The 26283-nt window shown below is 40.9% G+C and overlaps 1 protein-coding gene across 8 annotated transcripts in view; it reads left to right on the top strand.

The window, feature by feature from the left end:
* The first annotated feature begins 8266 nt into the window (after positions 1 to 8266).
* The window catches only part of PLS3 (plastin 3), an 86222-nt gene continuing 68205 nt past the window's right edge, over positions 8267 to 26283 (top strand). For 6 of the 8 annotated variants that reach the window (XM_085008262.1, XM_085008258.1, XM_001925936.7 and 3 more), the window contains exon 1: positions 8267 to 8329. The gene's annotated coding sequence lies outside the window, so the exon portion shown is untranslated. Of the gene's footprint in view, positions 8999 to 26283 lie in introns of all 8 variants that reach the window. The other 2 variants (XM_085008260.1, XM_085008264.1) reach the window with 1 other exon arrangement.

Raw genomic sequence — 26283 nt, forward strand, 5'->3', positions numbered from 1 at the left:
CACAGTAGCGACCTGAGCTACCACACACAATGGTGGATCCTTAACCTGCTGTGCTCTTTTATTTAATACCGGTTTTATTGAGATATAATTCACAATACCATGCAATTCACATGCTTAAGTGGTATCTACAGAGTTATGCAACCATAAATTAATTTTACAACATTTTCATGGCTTCCAAAGGGAACCCCTCTAGCAGTAACTCCCCATCTTCCTTCAAATCTGCCCGCCCCACCCCAGCCTCAGGCAATAACTAATCTACTTTCTGTCTCTATGGATTTTCCTTTTTTGTACATCTCAGATAAACAGAATCATACAATATGTGGTATTTTTGTAACTGCCTTCTTTCCCTTAGCATAATGTTTTCAAAGTTCATCCATATTGTAACACTGTCAATCTCTTTAAAGTCACATTTTACATGTTTAGTAGACACAGACTCAAATATTTATGGTATTTCAAAATCCTCTTAATTCCCCCCTTTCACACACACACACACACACACAAATACACAGATATACACTCTTACACACGTTTTAAAATTCACTAAAATCTGGCCTAACATATTCGAAAACCAAACAGTCAAAAATAATAGGCTAGGCAGTTCTCTTGTAGCACAGCAGGCTAAGGATCTTCCATTGTCACTGCTGTGGCTTGGGTTGCAGCTATGGCATGGGTTCAATCCCTGGCCCAGGAACTTCCACATGCCATGGGCATGGCCAAAAGAAAATAATAGGCAAGACCTGACTGTTTCTTTAGGAGCCTGACTAGTGGTATGAAAAGTTATGGATAATCCCTATGAATGTGGGGATTTACAATTTATTCTGAGGTGTCTCTAGTGTATCTTCACCAGGCCCTTCTCATAGGAAACCTCCAATATTTGAAAGACATTTTGATGAAGGTTTAGGTTGGTTATTTCATCCAAAACAATGCTTTTATAACTGAGATACACAAAGTTAGGAACTCAAGATATGTATGTGAGTCAGTACACCCACATACCTTGCCCTATAATTAATTTACAGGCATGTTCATTTTTCCTCTACAAACAAAATGTGATGTAGTCCAATTAGCTCTATAAATATCACAGGGAGGGAGTTCCCGTCGTGGCGCAGTGGTTAACGAATCCGACTAGGAACCATGACGTTGTGGGTTCGATCCCTGGCCTTGCTCAGTGGGTTAACGATCCGGGGTTGCTGTGAGCTGTGGTGTAGGTCGCAGATGCGGCTCGGATCCTGTGTGGCTGTGGCTCTGGCGTAGGCTGGTGGCTATGGCTCCAATTAGACCCCTAGCCTGGGAACCTCCATATGCCGCAGGAGCGGCCCAAGAAATAGCAAAAAGACCAATCAATCAATCAATCAATCTCCCAGGGAGATTAATAGGGCTATATCCAAAGTAACTTTCACAATTGTCCCCAAAAGCAAGACCTTCTGTAATTTGCAGTTTAATCATTATAAAACAAGATTTGGAAATCTGTTTAAGATTTAGAAGTCTGTTCACAACAAATAGATTAAATAGATGAGATTTCAAGCAATCTTTTTTTAATGTTATCATTAGACCTTTAGGACAGGCAAATGTGAAGCTCTTATGCTGCAGATGAAGTAGAAGCCTGGAAAGGAATCCCAGTCCCAGAAACTCAGCTGAAGCTCCCCTTTGCTTTCTATCCAGGAATGGAATGCCTTTCATTTCCATTTAGCCTTACCAAGTCTTATGTATCTTTTAAAGACTAGCTCAAGTCCCATTGCATAAAAGATGCCTTCTCTGACTGCTTCAGCCCAATCATTCTCATTCTTTTCAAAATTCCCACAGCATCTCTTATGTATCCTATCTTGAATGGTTTTCTCAATATTTCACATATGTTGCTTTCACTATTGAATTCTTATTACACTATTAATTCCAGGTGTGCTGAGATCATACTTTTTCTATGTTACTTATAATAATTAATGCAATACTGAGAACATAATAGGCACTTAGAAAAGAATATATATTTAGCAGACTGCCAAATTGGGGGGGCATTTTAATTTTGAGCATTTCCATTGATGATAGTGGCCCTCATGGGATATACATGATAGAAGATTAATGTTGATCAAATATCTTAATCCTAGCAAAGACATTTCATTTGATTTTTTTGTCTTTTATTCTTTTTTTAAGCAAGTGAAAAATCTGAAAATACTCTCAGACGTCACAATAATTTCTTTATGTGATCATAAGATAATTGGCATGATTTAGCAGACATTCAGATTGAAAGTAACCTCTAAGGCTTGAAAAAATATTTGAAAATGCCTATTCAAACAGTAATTAATTTGCACATTAACATATGTACATTTTGAGTTAGAAACAAGAAAACACTCCTTAGTAAACAATGGAAATAACTGTTGGAATTTTTATATTCTGGATCAAAAAAGTTCAAGAATTTTCTAGGTCTATCAAGATTATTTCCATGCCTAATATTTATGGATAAAATAAACCTTTTAAGCTACACTTAATTTTTTAAAAATTTCATGTCACTGGGAGTTCCCATTGTGGCTCAATGGCTAATGAATCTGACTAGCATCCATTACAACACAGGTTCCATCCCTGTCCTTGCTCAGTGGGTTAAGGATCCGGCATTGCCATTGCCCGAGAGCTGTGGTGTAGGTTGCAGACGCAGCTCCAATCCTGCGTGGCTATGGGTGTGGTGTAGTCCAGCAGCTACAGCCCCTATTTGACCCCTAGCTAGCCTAGGAACCTCCATGTGCCACAATGTGGCCCTAAAAAGCAAAATAATAATAATAATAATCTCATGTCACTATTTGCTTTGGATATTAAACTATTTTTAACAAGATGTACTATGTTAAATAAGAAGGAAGAGGAATGGAGGGTCAATCCAGGAACCTAAAATATCATAATATGGAATACAATGATCATATAAACCAAAAGATGAAAGAAAAATAGATTGGTTCTTGGAAATGAAATGATATATTAAGAAGCAATTAATTAAAATTGGTACATAATCATATATTTAGATATTGAGAAAACAATTAGGTGAATTGGAAGAACTTATTTAGTACTGAATTGATCAAGATACTTTATTCCTTACTTCTACTATATAATGGTTGTGTAGCAAAGCCACATTTTAATAAACCATCAAAAGGAGGTTTTTAAAAAATGTATAAAAAAAGATAATTTACCCTAGGGAAATTTTGGGAAAAAAACTCAGACTATGTGCACATAATAAACCATTAACCCAAGAATATTGATTGGAGCTATAGGAAAAAGAGCAAAGAAAATATGCTGGTGGAAAGGAAGAAAGAAAAATAGGTTGGACAGAGATAAAATCTACGGGGGAAATTGGAGCTTCCAATGTTATCAAAGAAATACAGGAAGAAGAAATGGTTTTCAAAATTTTGTGACTTTTTAAGTTATTAGAAAGATATGAGGGGTTACAAATTGGAGATGGAAGAAAAGGGCAAAAACTTTTAGGCTATCGATTCACAGAATCTGTAAGAGATTTAGGTATATAGCTTTTTGTCTTTACAAGAATAGAGCCATAAAATATCCATTAGTTTAACGAATATTTACTGAACTCCAATGTGCCAGGTGCTATGCATCCTGCTGTTAAGACGAATCAGAGCCCATACTATCATCAAAAAGTTGGTAAGGATATAGAGAAAAGGGAACCCTTAAGCATTATTGGAAGGAATATAAATTGATACAGCCACTATGGAAAACAGCATAGGAGTTCCCGTCGTGGCGCAGTGGTTAACGAATCCAACTAGGAACCATGAGGTTGCGGGTTCGATCCCTGGTCTTGCTCAGTGGGTTAATGATCTGGCGTTGCCGTGAGCTGTGGTGTAGGTTGCAGACGTGGCTCGGATCCCACGTTGCTGTGGCTCTGGTGTAGCTCCGATTCAACCCCTAGCCTGGGAACCTCCATATGCCATGAGAGCCACCCAAGAAAATGGCAAAAATACAAAAAAAAAAAAAAAAAAACCAGCATAGAGGTGCCTCAAAAAACTAAAAACAGGACTATAACACAATCCAGCAATTTTACTTCTCAGTGTCTATCCAAAGAAAATGAAAACATTAATTTTGAAAAGATATATGCACCCCTATGTGCATTGCAGCATTATTTACAATAGTCAAGATATGAGAGCAACCCAAATGCCCATTAATAGATGAATGGATAAAGAAGATGTGGTATATATACATACAATGGAATATTACTCAGCCATGAAAAGAATAAAATCTTGCCTTGCCATTTGTGGCAACATGGATAGACATGGAAGGTATTATGCTAAGTGAAATAAGCGAGACAGAGAAAAACAAATACCATATGCTTTAATTTATATGTAGAATCTAAAAAACAGAGCAGGGAGTTCCCGTCGTGGCACAGTGGTTAACAAATCCAACGAGGAACCATGAGGTTGCGGGTTCGGTCCATGGCCTTGCTCAGTGGGTTAAGGATCCAGCGTTGCCATGAGCTGTGGTGTAGGTTGCAGACGTGGCTCAGATCCCACGTTGCTGTGGCTCTGGCATAGGCCAGTGGCTACAGCTCCAATTCAACCCCTAGCCTGGGAACCTCCACATGCCGCAGGAGCGGCCCAAAGAAATGGCAAAAAGACAAAAAACAAAAACAAAAACAAAAACAAAAAACAGAGCAAATGAACAAACAAAACAAAACAGAAGCAGACTCAGATATACAGAGAAAAAAACTGGTGGTGGTTGCCAGAATGGAGGAGGATAGGGGGCTGAGTAAAATAGGTGAAGAGGAACAAGAAGTACAAACTTTCAGGTATAAAATAAGTCAGAGATGTAATGTACATGTAGGGAATATAGTCAAAAACATTATAATAATTTGTGACGGACAGTAACTGAACTATTGCGCTGATCATCTTGTATAAAAGTATTGAATCACTATAGCAGAAATTGACAGAACATTGTAAATCAATTATAAAAATTTTTTAAATATTGAATCGGAGTTCCCGTCGTGGCTCAGTGGTCAACAAATCCGACTAGGAACCATGAGGTTGCGGGTTCAATCCCTGGCTTCCCTCAGTGGGTTGAGGATCTGGCGTTGCTGTGAGCTGTGGTGTAGATCCCAGACGTGGCTTGGATCCCGAGTTGCTATGGCTCTGGTGTAGGCCAGTGGTTACAGCTCCGATTGGACCCCTAGCATGGGAATCTTCACATGCCGTAGGAGTGGCCCTAGAAAAGGCAAAAAGACCAAAAAAAAAAATTGAATCACTAGATTGTACTCCTGAAACTAATATAATATTGTATATTAATGATAACTCAGTGTTTTGGGGTTTTTTTTTTTGCCTTTTTCTAGGGCCACACCCACAGCATGTGGAGGTTCCCAGGCTAGGGGTCTAATCGGAGCTGTAGCCACCGGCCTACCCCAGAGCCACAGCAATGGGGGGGAGGGGGATCTGAGCCGCATCTGCCACCTACACCACAGCTCACAGCAACGCAGGATCCTTAGCCCACTGAGTGAGGCCAGGGATCGAACCCTCAACCTCATGGTTCCTAGTCGGATTTGTTAACCACTGAGCCACGGCGGGAACTCTATAACTCAGTTTTTTAAAGATGGATTAGAGCCTATATCCTGCCTATAGGCTTCTGAAAAGGACCCTAAAGACCATCTGTGCAAACCACTTTCATATATAGGAAAACTACCAACTTTGGGTTACTTTGTGAATGATCCTGTATGAGTTAAATGGATGGTGTGAAAGATCAGAAAGATATGCAGTTTGAATAGAGCTTTGAGTTTAAGTCTCCTTTCTTAGAGCAAAATGCTAACCTCCGAAAAGGCCTTTAGATTTTGGGTAACACAAAAGTAGCTTAGTTATAACAAAATGTGTGTGTGTGTGTGTGTGTGTGTGTGTGTGTGTGTGTGTGTGTGTGTGTCTGTCTCTTTTTAGGGCTGCACCTGTGGCATATGGAGGTTTCCAGGCCAGCGGTCGAATTGGAGCTGTAGCTGCTAGCCTATACCACTGCCACAGCATTGCCAGATCCAAGCTGCACTCACGGTCTACCCCGCATTTTGTGGCAACCAGGGATCCTTTAACCCACCAAGAGAGGCCAGGGATCAAAACCAGCATCATCATGGATACTAGTAAGGTTTTCAACCCACTGAGCCACAAGGGGAATTCCCAAAACAGCTATCTTAACAGTATTTATTAAAATGGAGTTCTACGTGGATTCTATTGTTGAGCTTGTTAAAGGGGAACCTCAACCAGCATCCAAAGAAGTGCTTCTGTGTTTAGGGCAGGTTTTACCTGTTGGAAACTACTGAGGCAATGAGGCATAGGGCCACTGCTCGGGTACTTTGTGATTTTGAAACTATGGGCCACTGCACTTCCATTAAAGTGACATTTCTTAACCACAAACTCTTGCTGAATCCTGATCCTCAGTGTTAGTAAGTAAAGCTTATGTAAGGCTTCTATGTAACTTTTTTTGAATAAGAAAACAGGAAGGCATAAATAGTATATGAATAAGATTCTTAATATTTTGACTTTCTAAATTCTAATACTTCAAAAAAAAAAACTAAAATAGACTACTAAGTAATTGAGACAAAGATATTCATACTTGAAAACTTAGCTTGCCGAGTCCCTTCATACAGACATTCTAGGTCTGTAAATTTAAGGTTTAAAGTAGGTGGAAGGCCTTCAGTGGTGACTTACAGACACCATAACAGGTAGAAAACCAAAGTACTATATTCACATATCTAGAAATGTTGTGTAAAGAATTCCAGAAACCATCTAAACCTTGGGCCAATTATTGAAAGCCAGAAATCTCACTTTGGAACCTCTTGTGAATGTGTGTGGCAATGTACTACACAGTGGACAAAACACAAACATGTTGAAATCAGTATTTTTGTGTTGACCCAAACCTGACCCAGCACAAAATCTCTCACAACAGAAATTTAATATTTCTGAAAGCATGATTGCCCTCTCATTTCTTTTTCACCTTTCTGTGCCTTTCCTATGTTCTTCCAGTTGGTTAATCATTAATTAGTATTTAACAAGGCTTCTTCCCAGCGCCAACTCCTTCTCTGCCAACCTAGCCTTTAGGTAGTATATGAACTCCCCTTTCCTGCCCATTTAAGAAGCTCTGGCACTCGCTATAGGTTAATTTTGCTAAGGAAGTTTGTAAAAGTAGATGAAGCCAGGGTTCCTTGACAAGACCATTCAGTTTTCCAGGCCACTCTTAATTTAGCAATTTTCCTAGCTCATATAAAAATGAGATGTCATTGAACCAATTTTAAATTCTTAAAAAATTTCCACCATACATTTCCTGAACAAAATGGTTGCGACTGAAGCGGGAAAGGGCTTAACCTGTCTCTTCTACAGCTGTCCCCCAAGCCAATCTCTTGACCTGGGGAATCCGTCAAACTCTGGTCCTCTGACCTGATTCTGGACCTGGCTCGAGCCAAAGCACTGGAATGCAGATAAAGAGGGGAAATCCCTGCCCGAATTAAAGAAAGAGGCCAGCTAAGAGGCCAAGAAGAAAAGGTACTCTGGGAAGCAGGAGCACGTCTCCAAGTTTCCTCTGGGGAAAGGAGACTGATGAGAACTGACATCCATTTCCAGTCAAACGAGTGGAACCACGTTACCTCCACCATCCCTTCCCACCTCCACCTCTCTCTTTTCCGCATGGACAAACAGACCAGACAGGTGATTCTGGTCAACAATTTCCTTGGCACGAAGTCAAAAACCAAAAAACATGAGAGCCGCGTCCTGATCTATCCATCTGCTCCCTAGACTTGCTAGGAAAGGGAAGATTGCTGAGGTTTTCCTTCGGCGTTGTTCCTCACGCGGAGCAGAAGAAACAGACTAGCAAGGTCCCTTCCCAAGCCAAGATTCTCTCACGCTTCTGGGGTGAAACTGTACCCTCCAGAGACTTCAATAGGGGCTTCGTGAGGTTCAAACTCTCGCTCCAACATTTTCATCTTTTCATTTATTCCGCACGATTATCTGCAACTTGGTCCCCGAGCCAGGCTCTGAGGACTTCTTTTTAGCCAGGGTGCGGGAGAAACGGGAGTAGAGGACCAATCTCGGCTCCCTGCCGCAGAGTTACAGTCCCCATCCCTTCAGGACGCCCATCCCGGTGCCTCTTCACCCAACTCCCCACCCAGTTGATGTGACAGGCTCGTGGCCCAATCCCCTTCCTGGTTCCCAGGCCGACTGCTAGCACCACCCGAGCCAATGGCGGCGTCCGAGGGGCGGAGGGGGCTGGCAGGAGGGGAGGGAGCGCTGGCTTTAGAACCGCAGCCGCAAAGATTCCGAGCCGCAGAAGTTGTCTGAGTGCGTCGGTCGGAGGCTGTCGGGCCGGATCCGGGACTCTGCGACTTTATGTAAGTGCTTTGCAGGCTCGGGAGGGCACGGAGGGAGCGGGGTTCCTGGGCGTGGGCGGGAGTGGGTCCTGGGGAGAGCATCTCCGAGATCCTCGGCCGGAACGTGCCTGGCACGGGGGGAGGGGGGGAGTGGGGCTAAGAGGGAAGCTGGAGAAATTTCAGTCTTAGCCCTTGGGCGCCAAAGCGGTCGGTCGCATCGAGGATGGGTGGGAGTGACTGAGTATTCCCCACGACCACCACCCGCCGCAAACGTTTTTTGCTTTTAACTGGATAGATGGTGCTTTCTCACTAGTTGCTCTTAACTTGTTGCCAACCTTGGGCTGGACTCCTTGACGCCAACCCTTGCCCTTCTCCCCTTCCGTGGCCGCGGCCCCGAAGTGGAAACCCAGCGCCTAACTTCCCTCGGTCGTCGTCCTTCTCCAGCTTCTGCCACCCTCCTCCCTCCTCCTCCGCCGGCTCCGGACTCAGGAAATCCCGGAGCCGGCCGCCCGCGACGCCTCCAGCCCCCGTTCACCGGCCTCGGGTGACCTCGCGGGCTCACTCCTGCCCCGCGACTCCGCAGGGTGCAGTGGCCCTGGGAAGGAACGAGGCTCCGGTTGCCTGCCTTCCGCCCGCTTCCCTTGCCATTAGCGAGCGAGAGCGTCGCGATCGCATCGCGTCTCCCTATGAGTAAGCACTTTTTTTCCTTTCAGTAGCAGGACATCTCTGGGCCATTAGGGCAGTACCTTTCCGTTCTCCTCACCCCCCCCGACTCCGCGCCACCCGTCCGCTCCTTTTTCTCAGCTTCTCCGGCTCTGCTGCAGGGGCGCGCGATCCGGGCAGCAGCGGCATGGCACTTCTCCGGGCTCCACGGGAGGCAGAGGCGAAGGGGCGGTGGGAGGGGGGCAACGTCCCCCTTCCCCCACTCAGCTGCACTTGCGGGTATTTACTTTTCCCCACCCGCTGTACTTAGGCGCACTAATGAGAGGCCGGGGGACGCCGACCACCCCCGCCCTGGCTTCTGGCCAGCCCCAAAGTTGCCGCCGCCGCTGCTGCTACTTGTTCTGATGTGCTGGCGGCTTCGACCGCCCGGCTCCAGGGCAGAAGATCCCAGCCTGGGAGGTGGGAGTGGGTTTAATGCTTACTGACACTTTCCCCAGTTAGTAACGCTTCCTGCTCCGCACCTGATCTGCACAACATCCCGGGTAGTGCTCAGGGTTGAATTTAGAGCTAACTGGGTTCGAGAGCCTCGCCATTTAGGATCAGATGGATGGGATGCTGGGGATGCCCGACACGTAACCGGGGGCGGGGGTGGGGTGGGGGGAGAGATCCTGACTGGCCGCACAGTAGGTAGAAAACATAGGTGGAATCAAAAACTACTGAGAGGTTAGCACATACTCCGCCATACAGGATGTCCACAGTGTATTTGGGAGCCTAAACTTGATCCTGAAGATGCAATTTACAGTGAATTCCAACATAGTGGCCGAAGCCCCACACATGCCAGTTGACATCACGTGCCCCAAGTCTCTGATGCCCCTAGGCTAATGGTCACACGACTTTTTTTGCCTTTAAAACTGGAATGTAATGGCTGAAGTCCATTTTCCCAAAACTACTGCGACAAAAAAAAGGGGAGGGGGGGTGTGTGAACCAGCCTCTACTCAAGGGAATTCTACTTGGATTTGGATGGAAGGAAACAGAAAGGGAATTTGGTGCTCAGATCTTATCCAAAATAAAAACAGGAGCTGTTTTTAAAATAAGGGCTTGAAATATGTTTGTGCTGAGATATATATCTCCCCTGTGGCCTTTCAATCTAGTTATGGCTTTTCTCAATTTTAAAAATATCTTACTAATTATTTTCTAGGAAAATGTCTTTATTCACGCCCTATTTCATTCTGAAATGATAGATTTGAAGCCATAAGATAGTGGGTTTTTTTTTTTTAAATTGGGCTTTGTCTGTGTCCCTGGGTCTGGCCTATATTCCAATTGAAGTATTCTCTCTATATTAGGCATATGCTTGAAGGTGGTGAATAATCTTGGCTAAAGTTAATTATCAGTCATTGTGGTTCGGATCAGAAATCAGGCACGACAACAGTAGACACTAAATTTGAGAAGTCGAGCTAGTTGGGTTTTTGCCTGTCAGTACCTTAGTAGAATAATGTGAGGTCCCAGAAACAACTCCCATAAAGACCAATACCCACCCATGTGGCCCAAGTTAAGATTGCTGTTGGAAAAGCATGGCAGTTTTGTTATTCAGATTATATATTGCAGAGTACAGAAATGGGCAGAGCAATCTCTGAGGGTGAGAGTTTAAAAGCTTTACTTATTTTTTAAAAAATGGACCCATTTGATGCATAGCCTTGAAAACAACTAGGGCAGCTAAAAATGAAACTGGGAACATTGAAGAGATTTGGGCTTTGTATGGGTTTAGCCAAAAACCCTTTGTCTACTGCAGCAACCTCTGAATGACTTGAGCACTCCATTTTCATGCTGTGCATGGATTTCTGAGCCTAAAAACTAGAACAGCTTTAAAGCACATAGTTCTGACCGCAAGGCTAGCCTTTCCGCACAGATGAGCTGGAAGTGGACTCAAGCTGCACCTGAGTTAATTAGAGTTAACTACACTGGTAGATAGACCCCCCCTAGTGGAAGTGAGATGATAATATAATTTTAGATTGAACGCCTAATAAATATTTAACCTTAAAAAAAAAAGAGTACAACTGTCCAACTAAATTAAAGTGGCAGAGAGATAAGCTCATTTTAAAATAGTATTAACTCATGTCAAAACAGGTTCCTCAGAAGGCTCTCAGTCCACACAGCCTTCCATTGTCTTGGGGTGTTTACTTATTTAAAACTGACTTTTATTTTTTAGTGGTATGATCTAATGAACCCAGGCTTTCATTAAAATTAGGGGATTGTGAGTGTAATTCTTAATTTCTACTATTACATGCTACAAGCTATCAAGTTCTTTCTTTACCTGGGGTGGGGAGCTGAAGAAATTATGCTCTGCCTTGATTTAACACAGACAATCAACACGGGGGTCCAAGGTCTCCAATCTGATGCCATCATTTAGAGTCAATTGCTAAAAATGTCTAGGCCTAATGCATTTGGGGTAGAAGGATTAATTATAACTAGTGAGTAATATTTGGGTTGAGATTAAGTCTCTTCTGCAAATAGTTACAAGCACATTAGACTTGACTGTGACTATTTATACTGGCAGAATGTCAGTATCCAGGGTACTATCAGGAACCGCATGAAATTTTGTTCCTAGGCAAAGAGCGTGACTGTTACTGAAAAGAAGGGGGTTAGTAGCTTGGCCATGGTGCCTGAGCACTAAAGTGATTCTTTTTGGTGAAACTGACAGGGAAGAGGAAGAAAGTCCACTTGCCATTTTTCCATATCGTTTTAGGCATTTCTATTTACCTTTCCAAGAAATTGACTGACATAATATTATTAGCACATAGGATAAATTCATGAATTTGCTATTGTGTTCGCTATTGCTATAATCTAAGTGAAATGTCTATGCCAAACTGTTTTGTTTTTGATGTTTAGTACAGATTCCAAAGGTAGCTGGTACAAAATTGAAAATGTTTATCAATACATGACAACTTGAGTATCTGCTTTGGGAATAAATTTTTTTTTTGTCTTTTGTCTTTTTTTTCAGGGCTTCACCCATGGCATCTGGAGGTTCCCAGGCTAGGGGTTTAATCTGAGCTACAGCTGCTGGCCTACGCCACAGCCACAGCCACGCAGGATCCGAGCCACGTCTATGACCTACACCACAGCAATGCCGGATCCTTAACCCACTGAGCGAGGCCAGGAATTGAACCTGCAACCTCATGGTTCCTAGTGAGATTTGTTTCCACTGCACCAGGACGGGAACTCCAGCTTTGGGAATAATTTTGCACTTGCTCATGTGACATCTCTTTTTCTTTTGGTGAGAAGTAATCCATTTGATCTGTGAAAATAATAAAATTCATTTTAGAAGAAAACAGCTAGATCATGGGGGCTTTCGGGGGGGGGGGGGTCGGTTGTTTGTTTATTTGTTTTTTAGCCATGCCTGTGGCACCCGGAAGTTCCTGGGCCAGGGATTGAGCCCCAGCTACAGCAGTGACAATGCTAGATCCTTAGACCACTGAGACACCAGGAAACTCCTAGACCATGTTTTTAGTTTAGTTTTTTCTTTTTTCTTTTTTTTCCTGTCTTTTTCTTTTAGGGCAGCACCCGCAGCATATGGAGGTTCCCAGGCTAGGGGCCGAATTGGAGCTGTAGCCACTGGCCTACGCCACAGCCACAGCAATATGGAATCCGAGCTGCTGTCTGCAACCTACACCACAGCTCACAGCAATGCCAGATCCTTAACCCACTGAGAGAGGCCAGGGATTGACCCTGCATCCTCATGGATGCTGGTCAGATTCGGTTCCACTGAACCATGACGGCAACTCCTAGATCATGTTTTGAATCTATATAATTATTCTAGAGATTGACTCACCCTATGATGTATATTCAATGTGTTGAAGGTTTCAGAAGTGTTTGGGGGACATTATACTCTTGGAAGGTCTTTTAGATACCAGTGGTCACGACTAGCTGTTTTTAGTTATGAGAGAGCTTTGGTTAAAATTATGGCCTAGAAATACAGTATTTAAAAAAAAACCTGTCTAATCATGAAATATCAGATCTGATGATACTTGGGCCACCTGGTAGTTACGGAGGTAAGACAGTTTCCAAAAATTCAGTGTGTTCAATAACATTGAATTCACCTTGTTAGCACTTGAAAGACAAATATTAATGAGTACAAACTGTTTTAGGGATGAAAAAGCATTGCTGTTAAATGAAAATTACAATTCTATGGGGGACTTGCTTCAGAAGAACTAGAATGTAGACATGGCTCCACCCCTGACTCATAGTTCGACCTTGAGACAGTCACTTAAGATTATTATATTGGTAACTAACATTGAGTACATACATGTGCCAGACACCATACATTTTCTCATTTATAAAATGAGGGCATGGCTCAAGGATTTGGTTTGCTGGGATTTTTTTTTTTTTACAGATATAATCTGGCTCATTTCAGTTATAAGTTGATTTTTTTTCAAATTTTAATGCAGCTATATTGGACCAAGATAAATACCTTGTTGGCAAATTGGTGACTATCCATGAAGATGATCACCAGTGGCTTATTCCGTGGCTAATGTTAGTTCTTTAAAATATAGAGGTGCCATTTATATCATTCCTTATCAAGGATTTTTGGCGCATTAAACCTACTGATTTTATATTATGAGAAAGCCTAATTGTTCTTAACAGTCTAAAAATTTGTTTGATGATGAGGTAGTATTGTTTATTGGAAAAGGGTCTTTTTGTCCTCTGTCGTTAGAACAGATAGACCATCTTAAGTAAATCATGGAAGTTCTCTGTGTTCATATCTGGATTTTACTTTATTTGTAAGCCATCTGTTTCCAATCTATGCATTTCACAGGCATGCTGAAAGGATAAACGAGCTATGTAAGCCTTGGCTCTTCAGCAGACAGGTGCTATATAAATTCAAAGTACTGTAGCAGTATATCTTAGAAACACTAAAGCTTTAACAAGAGTTTACAGAAATGGTAGAATTCTCATCACTTAAGTCTTGCCACATTTTTACTTTCTGTAAATGTTCTCCAGCCATCCGCTTTTACAAGCTAAGGAGAAATAAAGCCAGACATTATATAATGAACAATAAGAGACATGGCTGATAACAAGAGAATAAAAGCCTATATGTGTAATACTTTCTTATATTTTTTCCTTCAAATATTATGCCAAGTAGCCGGTTAAAGCCATTAATGTTTGGTGGTATTTTTTTTTTTCCACCTTTCCCAAGTAAGTATTGAGCAATATTTTGGTGTTCATTGGTAATCATTAAAAAATACTTTGGCTTATCATACTTCATTCTTAATTTTGATTGCCTGTAATAGGAGGTTTTGTGTAAAGTTGCTCATGAAAAGTCAAATGTTTCTCCTTGTAATTGCACTCTAAAATTGCATATGCAGGTATGGGAAAGCGCATAATGGAGGGAGATACTCTGTATATTTAAGTGGTATGCCTTCATTAACACAGAAAAATCAAGAAGTTAACGTAGATCTTTATTTGAAAAACAAACATGAGAGGCTGGCTGATTTCGAAGGGGGTCATTTTCAGGCACCACCCTGAGAAGTACTAACTTGGAATTAATTTTCAAAGTCTGTTCTCATCTTGCCAATTACACGATGGGTCTTTAACGTTATCCTTTGCGTTATTGTGCATTTTTATCTTGTTGGTTAAAATTACGTTTGATAATGTTTGTTAAAATATCATTTGCCAAGTGATTGTACTTAATGAAAATTACATAAGGAGAAAGTCCTGAGTTAAAGGACTTTTGAAATAATTTGGTATCATATGACTAGTTCTGAAGAGAGGGTTCTTCTTGCTAATGGAAATAATTTTCTTCTGTAAAATCTGATCTCTTATTTATTTCTACCTTCTCTGGTTTAAAAGATTGAATAACAAATCTTTTTTTGTAGTCTTATAACTCACTCATTGAAAATATGACTGATTCGCTTAAGCTGTTTTTAGTTTGTATGTATATATTTATATACAAAGTACATATATAAAAATTTCATTTCATATAAAAGAGAATTTGTGAGGTCACTATAATAGCTTTGAATGTTCATATTATTGCATTCTACGTTATATGCCCTTACTACATAGTGTTGCACTCAGATAGACATTCTGTTATTGATACTGAATTAATGCATTGTCCTTTATGAACAAATGTAATTTTTAAGCGTTTTTTCTATATTTCTTGTTGTATATTCCCATTTTTGCCACTTCTTATTGTTCTTTTTGATATTTTGGACCTTGTATTTCAGGTCAAGGAGAATTACCTTTTAAGACTGTTTTCTCATGGAGTTCTTGTAGTGGCGTAATGGTTAACGAATCTGACTAGGAACCATGAGGTTGCCAGTTGGATTTCTGGCCTCACTCAGTGGGTTAAGGATCCGGCATTGCCTTGAGCTGTGGTGTAGGTCACAGACGCTGCTCGGATCTGGCATTGCTGTGGCTCTGGCGTAGGCTGGCAGCAACAGCTCGGATTAGACCCCTAGCCTGGGAACCTCCATATGCCTCAGGTGTGGCCCTAAAAAGACAGAAAAAAAAAAAAAAAGACTGTTTTCTCAGAGGTGAAAATAATTAGAAATGATTCCTAGGGTATATCCTATTGCTATAATAGTCAATATGTATATTTAGTTAATCTGCTGGAAAATTGTCTTAAGTAGTGTATACTTATGTTTCTAATCACCTTGGATTTAAAAAAAAATACAAGGCCATTGTAAGAATTTTAGAAGAAAACAAAAGCGTTTATAAGGAAGAAAAGTAAAAATTACATAATTGTACCACCTTGTTTATATATTTAAATCTGTTTCCTGTGTAGAAAGTTAGATATTTTAAAAATCGGGATCATACTGTATATACAGTTTGTATCCCATTCTTTTTTTTGGCCACACCCAAGGTGTGTGGAGGTTCCCGGGACCGGCATCAAACCCTTGCCGCAGCAATGACCCAGGCCACTGCAGTGACAATGCTGAATTCTTAACCCACTGTACAAGAGAACTTCTCCTATTCTTTCTACTTATTATATTATGAACATGTTTTCATGTAATCAGATGTTTAAAATTACTACATGATATTTGATATAGTGAATAGTTCATAATTTATTTCACTAATTCCAGATTGTTGGAAGTTTGTGTTCTTTCAGTATCTTACAGATAATGCTTCAGTGAACATCCTGGGGCAAAAACTATTTTGTGAATCTGATTATTTCTTTGAGATAAATATTTAGTAGCAAAATTGCAAAGAATTTTGTTTTTAAAGACGAATTCCTTTGGCGATCTCTGAAATTTAAACATTGGCTTTAGCAAAAAGAGCTTTGACTTCAGACAGTGGCACTCCAAAAAAAAGGGCCGTTCTTTATATAGTGTTTCATATGTGACTAAACTGGAGCTGGTTTAGGTAAAGTATATGTCTTGGAAATATTTTGGTTTCCTCTGATCTAGTTAGCAGGTGCAAAGCAGGATGAAGTAGAATCCTGTGGGGTATACAATCAGAGGAAGTTCTCTTTTTTGAAACGGGAACTGATAATGGGGGAAGGGAGGCAGGTTTGTATTTAATTAGCCTTTAGCTTTCAGATAGCTATAAAACCCATTTCAGGTATACAAACCTTATTTGTGAACGTCAGTATCCTAAAGAAACTTTTAACCCTGAATTTGGTTAAATGGCTGTTTGTTGATAGGCTTTTTAATCTCAGGCTGTGGGTCTCTTGAGGTACAGCCATACCTCATCAATATCTTAGTCGGATTCCAGACTATAAAAGTAAAGTGAGTCAGCATTTTTTTTGGCTTCCCAGTGCATATAAAAGTTACATTTACATGATACTGTAGTCTATTAAGTGTGCAATAGCATTACGTGTTAAAAAAAGGCTAGTTATCATCTGAGCCTTCAGTGAGGCCTAGTAACATCAAAGTTCACTGATCATTATAACAATATAGTGATAATGAAATTTGAAATATGGTGAGAATGACCAAAATGTGACACAGACACAAAGTGAGAAAATGCTATTGGGAAAATTACGCTCATCGACTCACTTGATGCAGGGTTGCCATAAAGCTTCAATTTGTAAAAAGTGCAGTGTCTGGAAAGTGCAATAAAATGAGGTATCTCTGTACTTGGCCAATTCTCAATAAACTCAAAATTTTATATTTCATTCAGGTTGCTTAAACACACTAAACTGAGGTCCAGTAGTGCTAAAAACTTCTGATGCCATCAGTTAAGTTGTGCCCAGCTTCAGTACATGGTGAATCGCCAAATTACAGCAATTGCCTTAACAAATATTTCGTATATTTGAACGGCTCGTTGTACACTGCATCTCTCTCTAAACTCATCCCATTCTGCCTCCCAGGCTCTTCCCAGATATTTGTCTCCTTCCCTCAGTTGGCATTGAGGGACCATCTTAGTCTGGGCGTCCTATGATGACCGGAATTGATGTGGAAAGTTTTGTCTGGACCAGACGACTCGTTCTCACCACCTCATTTTTTTTGTTCTCAGAGGGATCAGGTACATGCTATGTATCTCATAGGCAGAATGGATTTTAGCATAAAATGTGGGTTTTACTATTTTATATCTCTGTGATATCGGGGAAGTTCTTTAACTCCCGTAAACCTCAATTTCACTGCCTGTAAAATGGGAAAATATCATTTGTTGTCGGAGTTGTCCTCACAGTTAAATGAGAACATTTATAAAGAAACGCTCAATCAGCTTTCCCATGTATAGGTCAATTGATGTTGCTGCAGGTGATCTTTATCAGGTATCTGTAGCTACCTCTTCATTTTCCTCTAACTTAAACTTTCTATCCTGAAGTATCGCCATCGAAGATAAATAAGCTAGTTGATTTTTTCTGTTTTAGTTAGTGATACTGTGAAAATACGACTTTCTAATGCTTTTCGTTAACAATGTTCCAGGTTAAAGAAGCTTCTTGGCTTATCTAAGAAACCTCTTTACCATTTCATTTATCCTTTTATGAGGCTATGCCATCCAACAGTCTGAATTCACTCTCCAAGGAAAACCGGAAACATGACTCTTTAATACATTAGAGAAACGTTTATAAACTCGTTGCCACTAACAAATACAGCTTAGATCAGGATGAAAAGTAATTAACGTAGGTGATGTCAATGCCTGTTTTGAGGGGGAGGAAAAAAAGCTTCAAGTTCTTCAGTGTTTCTACAATAGTAGAAATAGTATAAATGTGAATATCAAAAAGTTTACCTTTGAAAAAATAGGAGAAAAGAGAAAATAAATTAGTGGAAACTTAAAATGTCGGGGAAGGCATCTTTCCAAGATGACATGTAGCCTTTAGACAAGGATGAATCCAAAACATATTAATTTTAAATTTACGATGCCCATTATTTCCTCCAGTGGAAGTTTTCAAAAGCAAAAACCAGGAAATGATGAAGGACATTGACACATTCGACAAATATTTTGAGCAGTTTGTGGGTCTCCAGTTTAAAGCTACAGTGGAATCATTTTTGCAAGTGGTTATAAATAATTAAAATTTTATGTTTGCTCTTATGATAATTAAAAAACAAATATGGCCAAGTTACCATTAAGTATAGATAGCCAAAAAGTAATACTGAAAGATTTACAGGTTTTAAAATATAAGCCAACCTAGACATTTGGTTATCTTATCCTAAAATTACTGTGTTGCAGCATTAGTTGCCTGCCCCTGCCCCCCAGCCAGAGAAGGTTTGTGTAAAGATGAAGGGAAAGTTGCTTTGTAAACACCTTGAAATATGTAAGGATCATATAAAAGAAAAGCCTATAAGCCATTTATAAAGAGATGGAAAACTTTAAAATGCTCCCAAAGTTCTCAAGGATATATTGAGATGTACAGACTACAGATGGAACAGTAGTTAGCCAAAGATAGTAAATTGGACAATGCCTTAATTAGTTTATTTGTGGAATAGCTTCATCATTAAACTAAGTTTAATGAAGACTGTTAGGTGCTAGAGTCACAACGATGGATAAGATACTCCTGCAGTCTAGTAGAAGAGAAAATGTAATACTGGATTTCATGAAACTTAAAAATATTCTTACTTGTAGAAAAGGAACTTAAATATGGCCTTTTTTCCTCAACATAAAATAATTTCTAAATTTAAACCTTGTGTGAACAAAGACATTCGGGTGTATAACCCAATATAATCAGATCTAAACTAAGAACAAATCAAATTTAAACATTGTTATTTCTTTGCAATAATTATTGCGTCCTAAAAAAAGTGCCCACCATGAGTTAATTTTACTTAAATAGAGCATTGCTCAGCCTATAAATGAAGGTCAGCAGACACCAGTGTCTTGGAATAAAATAGCCCTTTGGCAAGAAAGTGAGCCACACCCCATTTAGTTTTTACAAAAATAAAATTCTTTCCAGCTTTACTAAATTGTAGATGTTGTGCACAGCATGTCCTTCTGCAGTAGCTGGTTCTGCAGCTGTGGAAATATCCATGTATGCAGAAGCCCTAAAAAACATTGATTCGCCATTACTTGTACTTGTGGCTCTCATGCTTTCTGTAGAACAGCGTTCTGTTAAGCTTTAACTGACTCAAGAAAAGCAAGTAACCACAGGTGTAGCTGACGCCTTAATTTTCTGCCTGGAATTTCTTGAATGCCTCAGACTTTAAAAAGAGCAGGAAAACCGAGGGTTTTCACTTTTCTTTCTTTCTTTTTTTTTTTCCCCCTTTTCTAGGGCTGCTTCCCACAGCATATGGAGGTTTCCAGGCTAGGGGTCGAATCGGAGCTGTAGCCACCGGCCTACACCAGGGCCACAGACACGCAGGATCCGAGCCACATCTTCGACCTATACTACAGCTCACGGCAATGCCAGACCCTTAACCCACTGAGCAAGGCCAGGGACCGAACCCGCAATCTCATGGTTCCTAGTCGGATTCGTTAACCACTGCGCCACAACGGGAACTCCGGTTTTCCCTCTCATTGTGAGAACTGCTTAATGTTAGAATCAAAGAGGAGATTGGGACATAGTAATACTTCTGCCCTTTTTAAAGCAGTTTTATTGAGATATAGTATTCATATTCTGTACCACCCCTGTAAACTGTACAGTTCACTGGATTTTATTCAGTATATTCACAGGCACAACCATCACCAATTTTTGAACATTTTCATTGCCTTTGAAAGAAACACCCGGGTCGTCCCCTTCCCCCAAGTCCCCTCGATTTCCCCCAGCTCAGTGGGGCTTCATCTCTCCGCCTTGCTGCTTGGCCCACATCTAGGGGATCCCCGACCCCCTTGCTCAAGGTGCCTTCTCGCGGGCATGGCAGCTTCTGTCCTGTCGGCTTCTGTACTGTGGACAAAAGCTGGCCTCCGGCGGCGGCGGCATCATCCTCAAAGCCTGGGGAATGATCATGTCGATAATTCTTGGAATCTTTTTCAACGTCCATTCCGCCGTGCTCATGGAGGACATTCCTTTCACAGAGAAAGAGTTTGAGAATGCCTCCCACAGCATACACTTCCTCTAGGGGCAAGTCAACCGTTTCATGGCCCGTGGCCTTGCCCGGGGCTTTAACGCTTCTCTCTCCACCAAGTTCCTGGGGTTCAGTAAGCTCAAGGAATACAGGGTGTGGGGCGCTAGAGCACCAGCGTGTTTCCCCTCTCCAGCCCTCCCCGCTGTTTACTCTCCTAACCCTGTCATCCCCTGCCCCCCCCCCACATCCCCCATTCTGGCGCCTTCTGTAGAGGGGGTTTCCCTGGCTAGAGATGGAATCACTTCTTCTCCAACCTCTAGCGCCTGGCTCCAGTGGAGGGAGGCTGGGGCTGGCTTTCCGTGTCCCTCTGGCGTCCTTGTCTTGGCCGGTTCCACAATAAAGAGAAACTGCTAGAAAGAAAGAAAGAAAGGGATGGAGGGAGGAAAGAAGGAGGGAGGAAAGGAAACAGGAGTTCTCAATGTGGCTCAGTGATAATGAAAAACCCGGCTAGTATGCATGAGGATGCGGGTTGGATCCCTGGCCTGGCTCAGTGGGTGAAGTGCCCCTGAGTTGTAGTGTGTGTAGGTCGCCGTGGTAGCTCAGATCTGGCGTGGCTGTGGCTGTGGCATAGGCCAGCAGCTGCAGCTACAGCTCCCATTTGATCCCTAGCCCGGAAACTTCCATATGCTGCAGGTGCAGCCCTAAAAAGACCAAAAAAAAAAAAAAAAAAAAAAGAGAGAGAGAAAGAAAAAAGAGAAAGAAACCCCATATTCTGAAGGTATCCCTCTCTCTGGCATCCTATCTCCTGACTCCTAAGCAATCGCTAATCTACTTGGTGTCTCTATAGATTTCCCAATTCTAGACCTTCATGTATGAATGAAACTTACGGTCTTTTGCGACTGACCTCTTTCACTTAGCATACTGTTCTCAAGGTTCATTCACATTATAACGTGTGTCAGTACTTCATTCCTTTTTATGGCTGAGTAATAATCCAGTGTGTGGATATACCACATTTTGTTTATCCATTCATCCATTGATAGACATTTGGGTTGTCTCCACTTTTTGGCTATTATGGATAACGGGACATATTAACATTAAATGTCTAACAGGTCAGCTAATGGGTTAGAAGTGGTACTGACAAGATAACATTTCATTTATCACTACTCTTGCTGTTTATGTAAATCCTTACTTTGAACAGTATTGATTTCTGTAAGTGTAGCTAAATTATTCTTGTTTGCTGATGCCTAATAGTTTATTATCATTAAGTTGTTCCTAATACTACCATTTTCCGTACTAATGTTTTTACTTGACTTATGGAAAGCCAGTAAAAAGTGCATAATCACCCTTTTTAAACTTGTATAATAGATTTATCCAAAATTCCTTGTTTATGCATATTTATCAAATACCTAATGGAAGGAACAAAAGTAAGCAGTATTAGGTATTGCAGAAGTAAATGATAAATGCTTTGAAATACCATGTCAACCTACAGCATTATTGAGCACATCAAATATATTTTTTAGTTTACTCTTCAAATATGAAATGTATTCACAGAACAAAATTCAAAAGTTATGAGATCATAAAAAAAGGAAAGAAAACTCCTGCCCCTGATTGCAGTCCCCCATTTGCCTCCCCAGGAGGTGGCCATTAGTACTAGCTTCTTGTGTATCCATGCAGAAATAATACTGAGTACATTTGACACTTGACATTTTTAGAAGAGCTTGGTGTTGTACAGTTAGAAAGTACAGCAGTGGGAGTTCCTGTCATGGCTCAGCGGTAACGAACCCAACCAGTGTTTATGAGAATGCGGGTTCGATCTCTGTCCCTGCTCAGTAGATTAAGGATCCAGTGTTACCAAAAGCTGTGGTGTAGGTCACTGATGAGGCTCAGATCCTGTGTTGCCGTGGCTGTGGGGCAGGCCAGCAGCTGCAGGTCTGATTTGACTCCTAGCCTAGGAACGTCCATATGCTACAGGTGTGGCCCTAAAAAGCAAAGCAAAAAAAAAAAAAAAAGTACAGCATTAACTTTTTGAGGGAATCTTTACTTTTTTGGCTTTTTAGGGATGAACATGAGAAGGCAGGATTATTCAAGAGTGAGTGAAAAGAATCACCTTCAGTTACAGATCAGAGTTTTTTGTTCAAGCGCCCTTCACCCCACATTCACCTGCATAGCATCAGGTCAGAATAGCTAACGACACCTAGAACTGACCTCTGCCATTATCTTTTGTATCAGCCCACAGAGAAATTTCTCGACCCAGTTCCCTTACTCTTCTGGGCAACTGGCACCTTGCAGGCCCACTAGAAAAGGATAGGCGTCCCTCAGAGAGGAGGGCTGTAGTTCAGTTAAGAAAAGATACAATTTCCAGGAGACCCATTTAGAACTTCCTATTTAATCACTTAATTGACTTAACAGGCCTTTATTATCACAGTATTCTAGGCACTGTTATCACTAATGTAAATAAAATAATGTGCCATCATTTGAAGAGCTCAGAGTCTGGTTAGCCACTGATTTTTACAGATGAGGTAAATAGAGATCTAATTGATTTTGATCACTCCAGCATGCAGTGGTCAAGAACAGTGCTGGGGGATGGGGTCTCTTGATGGCTAATACATCACTCTTCTTGCCATAAAGTTAAACACCTCATCCAGAATCCAACGTTGTTTAATAGGAATGCTTATTCCTCCCTGAATCAACTTACACTAACTGGAGTTTTCTTTTAAATGTTAACAAAATGGCAGGTGCCATGTCATTAAAGTCAACACAAACTCTGAAACTCACTTCACCTATAACGTAATCAGCTTGGTTAAACTCAACCAACTCTTGCATCGCTAATGGGAAGTTCCTTAGTAATAGCTTTAAAATGGTAAATTATTTTCTAGGTTTTATCTTCAAAGGACTCTTATGCTTACAAGCCTGCCGTCCTAATCACTGATCTTAAAGAGATTCCTACACTGTCTTGATCCAGAAGATTTTGAGGAGTTGCTGCTGTGGCACAGTGGATTAAGGCATTGGTCTCTGTGGTGGCTGGGGTCACAGATGCAGCTCAGATTCGGGTTTTTTTTGTTTTTTTGGGGTCGTTTTGTTTGTTTTGTTTTGCTTTTAAGGGCCATGGTATATGGAGGCTCCCAGGCTAGGGGCAAATCCGAGCTGCAGCTGCTGGTCTACACCACATCCACAGCAACTCGAGATCCAAGCCAAGTCTGTGACCTACAGTGCAGCTCACAGCAACACCGGAGCCTTAACCCACTGAGCGAGGCCAGGGATCAAAACCGCATCGTCATGGATACTAGTTGGGTTCGTTACTGTTGAGCTGCAATGGGAACTCCTGGATTGTTATTTAATATTGAGTTTTGAAAGGTATAGTTTTGTACCTATTTCCTCCTAGTCTGTAGCTTGTCTTTCGATCCTCTGACCAAGGTCTTTGACACAACAAAATTATTTATTTTGACAATATTTCCTTTCATGGATTGTCTTTCTGGTGTCATGTCTAAGGCCTCCTCATCAAACATGGTTCCTGATGAATTTAAAAAATTTTTTTTCTAAAGTTTTATGGTGTTATGTTTCACATTTAAGGCTGTGGTCCATTTTGAGTTAATTTTTGTGTGTGTTTACACAAAATGAGGTTTAGCTCAAAGTTCTTTTTTTTTCCTCCTTATGATTGTCCAGTTTCTCCAGCACCTTTCCTCCACTGATGTGCTTTTGCACCACTGTCAAAAATCAATTGAGCATATTTTTGTAGGTCTATTTCTGTATTCTCTAGCCTGTTCCATTGTTGTGTATCTGTTGCTCTGTAACCACACTATCTTGATTGCTATAGCTATACGAGGTATGACAACACCAGGCAGAGTGAGTCCGCTCTATTTTTTTTTTACTATATTCACCTGTTCTGTTTCCTTTCATGTAAATTTTTAGAATAAGCTGGTCTATAACTGCCAAAAAACTATGCTGTCGATAGGAATTGCATTAATAAATTAGAATTTTGAGATTGCATATATAATGCTAGTGAAGTTAAAATGGTAATTCTATAAAGGAAGACAATTTAATTTCTTCTGTAGTCTCATGCTAGGTCTTTTTTTCTAAAGTGATGCCTATTTTGTATGATTTTTAGGTCATTGAACAAGTGTTAATTGGTCATTTCTCTTCAGAGATAACATGGATGTCTTTTTTTTTTCCCACTGCCAAAATTGAAACTTTTTTTCCCCCAAAGGAATGACATATTCTTGATTCAGATATATAACTTTCAAGTTCTAAAACATTGATATGTTTTTGAATTTTAAAATTATTTGGGAGTTCCCCTCGTGGCGCAGTGGTTAACGAATCCGACTAGGAACCATGAGGTTGCGGGTTCGGTCCCTGCCCTTGCTCAGTGGGTTAAGGATACGGCGTTGCCGTGAGCTGTGTTGTAGGTTGCAGACGCGGCTCAGATTCCACGTTGCTGTGGGATCTGAGCCCACAGCTCCGATTCGACCCCTAGCCTGGGAACCTCCACATGCCGCAGGAGCGGCCCAAAGAAATAGCAAAAAGGCAAAAAATAAATAAATAAAATAAAATAAAATAATTTGAAGAGTTATTTCCAAAATTTTTAAAGGCCCCTCCTACCCTTATTTTTCTGTTTACAAGACTCCTGAACCTATTGTTCCTCCTTAAGGAAACTATAGTTTACCTCTTCTGTTGTTGCAAACAAGTGCGTTTCCCCAAATAGCAAAATAGAATGTACCACTTAATTACTGGGCTTTAGGGTATTGGAGTTTGGGATGTGTTTGTTATTCGTGAATAGTAAATCAAAAGTTTTTAAGGGAAAACTTGTGTGCATTCTCATTATTTTTCAGAATCTTTGATTCTAAAAAATAAAATCTTAAAACATAAAAAGAATCTGGTAAACCTCTTAATTCAAAAAGGGCACTTAAAAACTTTCTTTTGGGGTACAAAAAAAGAGTGAGAGAACTGTTAAACTGATTAGGACTGAAGAAGCAAGCAAGCAGAAATGTCACCTTGTTGCTTTGGGGTGTGGCAAAAGTAAAAGAGATCATGCTTTCACTTCTGTCTTGCTTTCTCAAGATAAAGCTTTTCCACCCTTCTTTCTACTTCATGGTCCAGGATGGAGGCACCAAAAAACCTGGCTCTCTTTCCCATCCTGTTTATAGTCTAAATTGGCTTTTATTGTTTTAATAAATATATCACTGGTGGCCTATAACATTATGAATATGGTATTAAGTGGTTACACTCATAAAGCAGGAATTTGAAAATCACAGTCCAGTTAGACTACCTTAAACACAATACAATTCCTTCTCAATCAGGAAAACTTACCTAAGTTACCCTGTGTGGCCGATAGTTTTAGTGTAATTATTTCAGTGAAATTTACTACCAGTAAGATCAGTGATTTGTTTCTTCCCCACCTACTCCTAACTTTGTTGAGTAGTAGTCACAGCTACAGCAAAACCTGTCTTGAGGTGGAAAAACAGTGTAAATTTAAGGAAGAGTGCCGTATAGTGGTACTCTTCATAAACAGATATTCCAGATTTTTTTTCTGCATATGTAGCTTATATGCATTTTTTTGGTATTTGATCTGATGAGAGACTTTTTTTTTTTTTCTTTTTTAGCCATCCCACGGCATATGGAGTTCCCAGGCAAGGGTTCAGATCTGAGCCACAGTTGCCACCTAAGCAACTGCTGATCCTTAACCTGGCTCCTTAACCCACTGTGCTGGGCATTGAACCTGCATCCCAGAGCTTCCAAGACAAGGCAGATCCCATCATGCCACAGTGGGAACTCCTAATGAGAGACTTTTAAAAGCTTATTCTCTAAAGCAGTGAATTCCCAGAGCCAGTGAGCCCATCATAGTCTACCCCATCAAAAGAATCCTGCTATGGAGTTCCTGTCGTGGCGCAGTGGTTAACGAATCCGCCTAGGAACCATGAGGTTGTGGGTTCGATCCCTGGCCTT

Source organism: Sus scrofa, chromosome X (genome assembly GCF_054392235.1).
Source record: "Sus scrofa isolate SSC_HxYL_T2T_F1_AM1 chromosome X, Sscrofa_HxYL_maternal_Yorkshire_Landrace_v2.0, whole genome shotgun sequence".
Classification (NCBI taxonomy): domain Eukaryota; kingdom Metazoa; phylum Chordata; class Mammalia; order Artiodactyla; family Suidae; genus Sus; species Sus scrofa.